This window comes from Triticum dicoccoides, chromosome 7B, assembly GCF_002162155.2.
Source record: "Triticum dicoccoides isolate Atlit2015 ecotype Zavitan chromosome 7B, WEW_v2.0, whole genome shotgun sequence".
NCBI lineage: Eukaryota > Viridiplantae > Streptophyta > Magnoliopsida > Poales > Poaceae > Triticum > Triticum dicoccoides.
This window is the reverse complement of record NC_041393.1, coordinates 536784306-536790791: the sequence shown is the minus strand read 5'-3', so window position 1 is coordinate 536790791 and position 6486 is coordinate 536784306. Positions and strand designations below refer to the sequence as shown.

Below are 6486 nucleotides of genomic sequence, written 5' to 3'. Positions count from 1 at the left end.
GACGAAAAAACAATATTTCTATGTTACTCATCTTTTGATTTAAATGTGTAGTTTTTTCGTCCCTGCGAGGGTCTAGTGTTTGACGAGCTCTGCCCTTGCGTTCGTGGGTGAGCACAAATGACATCTCCTCCTCCCCCCTTCATTTGCTCTGTTCCAATATTCGTGCCGATGAAACTTGCTAGCTATAGGTGTCTTCAATCATCAGTATGCATGACCACTATGCGTCTCCCGTTCGAAAGGGTTACATCTATAAATATGCATGCATTTGCATATTTATAACCGTGTTTCTTTCGAATTGTCCAACGTTATCCATGGACAGCCCGAGTATGTGTAGATTGGGTTCATTTTCCCATATGCTCTACTCCGGATCTGATGCAGAATTTCGTCAGTGCCTCCCTGCTGTTCTCCGGGTACACATCCTCTCTGCTTATTGCCGAGACGTGTATCAGGAGAACAGCGGGGAGGTGCTGCCGAAATTTTGCGTTGAATCCGGAGCAGAGCATGGGAATACGAACCCAATCTACACATACTCGCGTGGCATTAGGACCTATCTTTACCTATTAGCGTCTAGGTTGCATGGACGTAATAAAAGTGATAAACTCCATTAACTGATGAATATATACATGCTGATATATATATATATATATATATATATATATATATATATATATATATATTATGTGTCCAGTAGCTAGGCAAGATGAGTGATCATGCGTGGATGTAAACCAGTCACAGTAGTCAGAAAGACATGACCATTGAATGGTTATAAAAAGAGGTAATAGCACCCCAGGTACCCTAACTTGCACACAATGTGATGATCTAGTCCCAAAGTTGTAAAACTAGACCAACCCATACCCCAACTTGCATCCAATGTGATGATTTAGTCTCAGGCCAATCACAGCTCACCAATTGGCTGCCAAGTGGCTGGGCCGGTCAGCGCTGGCAGTTTTGCACAAAACCCCCTGCTGTTTCCCTGATTCAACCCACAGTTACCCCCACCTGAATTAAATCTGTCAGAGGAATCCACTTCACGTCCGGTCGAGAGGGTTCACTTGGTCGTTGTCGGGGCACATCAACACAACTTGGCTCAATTTGCATAACAACGTGCAGCACACAACAACTGAGTACTGATGAGATTACATACAAGTCTGGGTTCAGGTGAATACAGAGCAAGACTAGCAGTACATCAAACTTGGAAGACAAATTGGAATTCCACGGTAACACGATTTGATGGGAAGAACAATGCAGCTTGCTTGCTCTTCGGGTCGACATCTTTCTTTGTAGCAGCAGGAAGAACAGCAGCTTAGGACTTGGTCTTGAACGGGATGGCTCTGATGACCACCTGGTGGTAGACGGCGGCCAGCGCGGCGCCGATGAAGGGGCCGACCTAGAAGATCCACTGCAAACGCGAAAATTTGATGGACATGTTAGCCCTTATTACTACCATAAGCACAACAATGCTAGTAAACAATTTCGCAGAGTAATAATCTACAATGGACACTCAAGTCACTGTCCTGCTACCAGAAGGCAGCGGTTGCGTGCTACGCCGAGTCAAGTCTCTCGGCATTTGTAGCAGATGATACAGTACTCTCATCAGCTATAACTGCTCAATTATTGCAGCCACTGTCACATCAGTTCACCAGATTAATCAGCTTTCCAATTTCACATCGCGTAATTAGGTGTGCAATAGAGAGTAGCTATGCGTCTTTTGATTGCAAAGAGAGTTGCTATGCGTCTGCGTCAACTTTAAGTTACTTCTGAATGCTACTGCTACCACATGCTTGCAGTTACTACTGCCGCAGAAAACAAGCAAGTGCCATGCTTTCAAGTTCAGACAAAGTAAAGGAGGGGTGTTATTAGGTTTCAGTTTCGGTTTTGGTTCACTCACGTGGTCTGACCAGGCGTGCTCCCTGTTGTAGATGATGGCCGCGCCGAGGCTCCTCGCCGGGTTGATGCCGGTGCCGGTGATGGGGATGGTGACCAGGTGGACTAGGAACACCGCGAACCCGATTGGCAGCGGGGCGAGGATCTGTCGACGTTCCACACACAATAAATAATCATTAATAACTAAGCACAGTAAGGAAATTTTAACATCTTTACTGCTAGCTGTCGACGGGGGGAAAGAACAGAATGGCGGTGATGGTACTCAGAACGTGAGAGTCCCTGGCGTTCCTCTTGGCGTCGGTGGCGGAGAAGACGGTGTAGACGAGGACGAAGGTGCCGATGATCTCGGCGCCGAGGCCGGAGCCCTTGGTGTAGCCGGGTGCCACCAGGTTGGCGCCACCGCTGTTGCCCATGTACAGGCCCTACTGGAACCCCATCACCACGTCCGCGCTGCAGATGGCGCCCAGGCACTACATGATGATGATGTAGAACACCGCCCTAGTCAGCGACAGCTTCCTTGCTAGGAACAGCCCGAAGGTCACCACCGGGTTGATGTGCCCGCCAGCACCCATCCATCCCTTACCAGTTAGCAGCTAGCACAGCAAAAAAGCTACAAGAACGAAGCCGAGAGCGAAGAACAGTACCGGAGATGCCGGTAGTGCAGTAGACGAGGGCGAAGATCATGCCGCCGAAGGACCAGGCAATGCCCTGGATGCCGATGGTGGTGCACTTAGAGGTGGCGCCGCTGTAGCCCATCACGGTGAGGATGGTGAGGTAGAGGAAGAGGAAGGTGGCCATGAACTCGGCGATGCCGGTGCGGTAGAAGGACCGGGACTTGAGCTCGCCGGGCTCGAACAGCGGCGCCGGCGGGGGCTCCTTGTTGTCCTTGTCCTCGGACCCCTCCGCTGCCGTGCCGATGGGCTGACGCTCCGAGTACTTGTTCACCCCGAGCCGCACGTCCTCCTCCTTGCCCTCCATCGCTGCTGCAGGACCGGACGTGAAGTGGATTCCTCCGACAGATTTAATTCAGGTGGGGGTAACTGCGGGTTGAATCAGGGAAATGGCAGGGGGTTTTGTGCAAAACTGCCAGCGCTGACCAGCCCAGCCACTTGGCAGCCAATTGGCGAGCTCTGATTGGCCTGGGACTAAATCATCACATTGGATGCAAGTTGGGGTATGGGTTAGTCTAGTTTTGCAACTTTGGGACTAGATCATCACATTGTGTGCAAGTTAGGGTACCTGGGGTGCTATTACCTCTTATAAAAAACGAAGGGGTTTCTGAGAGCCGCATTTGCAAATGGCCGGAGGACAACTTGGTGCCCCTATACCGGGTGCGACAATTGGCACAAGAGGACAGAGGATGAAATGTGCAAACACCTGTAGAAGAGGGGTTTTATGCCAGGTTTTATGGTGTGGACATTCATGGCGAGTCTGCCCAAGGTGCCAGAGCTGAGGTGCTTTGTCGTCGCATCGACGAGCATGGTACCAGGATGGAAGACATGGTGCAAGACTTTGATGATGCTCGGGGCTCGGGCGATGAGATGGAGGAATCTACAAAGGCCTTCAATGAAATGTTGGAGTCTTCAAAACGTCCTCTCCACGAGCACACTGAGCTTTGTCAGCTAGATGCCATCTCACAAATAATGGCTATGAAGGCTCAATTCAACTTGGGCAGAGAATGTTACGATGCAATGATGACAGTATTTGGACGTTTTCTAACCAAAGGCCATGTACTACCTGCAAACATGTACTAGTTCGACAAAATCCTTTGTGCTCTTAAGATGCCCTATGAGAAGATACATGCCTGTGAGAAAGGATGTGCCTTATTTAGGCTTCAGTATGCGGACTTGAACTACGGCCCCTGCAAGTCATCCAGGTATGTTGTGGTAGACAACGGTATGGGTGAGAAGACGGAGACCAAGATCCTGTTAATGTTCTTCGGTATATGCCAATTGTACCAAGACTTCAACGTCTTTTCATGGTCGAAGAGATGGCTAGACAGATGCCATGGCACAAAACAGGCAAAAGAACCCAACTAGGTGCAGAAGGGAAGCTGATGATGATGCACACATCGGACGGTGAAGCGTGGAAGCGCTTTGATGCATTACATGATGACAAAGCGACAAATCTGAGGCGTCCTCAAGTTGCCATCAGCACATATGGGTTCAGTGTGTTTGGTCTGATGGCAGCCCAATACACTTGCTGACCCGTATTTGTCATTCTACTCAATCTCCATATTTGTCATTCTACTCAATCTCCCCCTCGGACAGATTATGCAAAGAAAGAACATTTTCCTGACGTTGATAATTCCAGGGCCCAACTATCCGGGAAAGAATATGAATGTGTACATGCAGCCGCTGAAGGACGAATTGCAAGAAGCCTGGGATAATGGGTTCAAGACATACGATGCCTTTAGCAAACAAAACTTCATAATGCATGTCTGGTACATGTACCCGACGCATGACTTGCCAGCATATGTGCTATTCATTGGTTGGTGTGTGCATGGAAGGGTCCCGTGCCCCACATTTAAGGGAGCTCTTCAGTTTCATTGGCTTCAGGCCGGTCGCAACTTTTCTTGCTTTGACTTGCATAGACAGCTCCTGGTCCTCGCCATAAGTTCAGGAAAGACAAGCAGAACTTCATCAAAGGTAGAGTTTTCAAAAACTCTACACCACCTTATTGCAGGCCAAGAGACCCTGGATCAGTTAAATGCTCTCAAGCCAGATCCAGAGCATCTAGTGTATTTGAAGGGGTATAATTTGGAACACACCTGGACTCACAAGACATGCTTGTGGGATCTGCCTTACTTCAAATACCTCCTTTGCCCACACAACATCAATGTGATGCACACTGAGAAGAATATCGCTGAGGCACTTTTTGGTACATTGTTCGTCATAAATGGGAAGTCAAAGGATAATACTAAGGCTAGAGTCGATCAGGAGGCGCTATGTCATAGACCGTTACAAAACATGCAACCACCAAAAGGAAAGGAGAACTGGACAAAGCCAAAGGCATGGTTCAATCTTGGAAGGCTAGCTGTGAGGGAAATTATCTTGTGGGTAAAAATGTAGTTGATGTTCCCCGATGGGTATGCAGCGAATCTAAAGAGGGGAGCGAGTCTTGAAAAATTGAAGATATTTGGTCTCAAGAGTCATGATTGGCACATATGGATTGAGCGGGTAATGCCGATGATGTTGTGTGGCTTCATCCCGGAGGATGAATGGCTAGTACTGGCAGAGTTGAGATATTTATTCCGTGTTCTTTGTGCGAAAGAACTATCACCTGGCTTGCTAGAAGATATGGAAGAGTTGGCGCCGGAGTTGATCTGCAAGTTAGAGAAGATATTTCCGCCGGGCTTCTTTAATCCAATGCAACACTTGATTTTGCATCTCCCAACCAAGGCAACATTGGGGGGGGGGGGCGTGCAAAATCGTTGGTGGTACACAATTGAGAGGATGTAGAAGACGCTTCGAGCAAAATGTAAAAATAAACGTAGAATTTAAGCATCGATGGCGAGGCATTCATTACTGAGGAGATGGCAAACTTCATGACAGCATACTACGAAGCCAAAAATCGTCATTTGCATAATCCGAAGGCTCGGTACAATGCCGGCGACCCTAAAAATGATGGATCCAACCTCAGTCTATTCAAAGGGGATCTCGCACCAGCTAGTGCTTCTAATTCCTTAATGTTGGATGTCGAAGAATGGCGGACCATTTCGTTTTATGTCTTCAACAACCTAACAGAAGTGCGTCCATACATCGAGTAAGTTCTCTGTACATTGTTTTGAAACTTCTAATTCCTTTGAACTGCTCTTATTATCGGATAAATTTGATACTGTTGATACATCGCCAAATTCTCGTATGGAGCGGTGATCCAAAAGGATTCCGTCGAAGAGTATGAGCTTCTAGCAAAGCATTGAGCGGCTATCCCGGTTTCATCTCTTGGTTCAAACAAACGGTAATTTCCATTAGACCATTTCATTTCTTCATCTAATTTGTGGCTAATGCAACAATCCCTTTCGTATTAAACTTGTAGGCTAATTCAGAGTTTATGGATGCTGAATTGAGACAAGTCACTAATGGTTTTGAATTTAAGGCCTGTTCATTTAACAAATATGACATCAACAAGTATCGCTTTCGTACCTATGGAAAAGAGCTATCTATGGCCGACTGTAAGTCTACAAATTGTTGTGTCTCTGCTATCAGCGAAGGAGATACCGAGTATTATGGAAGAGTTGAAGCAATTTATGAACTTCAATTCTATGGTGCAAACCCACCAAACGTCGTAGTCTTCAAATGTTATTGGTTCCACCCGAAGGAGACTAGAAGGACTCATGAACATATAGGGCTAGTGGAAGTCAAACAAAGCACCCATTTGGATGTTCCCGATGTCTATATTATGGCTCAATAGGCAACCCAAGTTTTCTATCTACCGCAGGCCTGTCAAAGTGATCCAAATCTCAATGATTAGGATGTCGTTTATGAAGTGCCGCCATGTGTTAGACCACCTCCCCCCAATGAAGAGGATTATGAGCCTCACATTAACCCAGACACATCTGAAGGAGAATTCTTTCCAAAAAACGTTTCAAGAACCGCTCTA

General features: G+C 47.1%; 1 pseudogene; it reads right to left on the bottom strand.

Moving 5' to 3' along the window:
* Positions 1-1303: 1303 nt before the first annotated feature.
* On the bottom strand, positions 1304-2862 carry LOC119338483 (annotated as a pseudogene).
* Positions 2863-6486: the final 3624 nt, after the last annotated feature.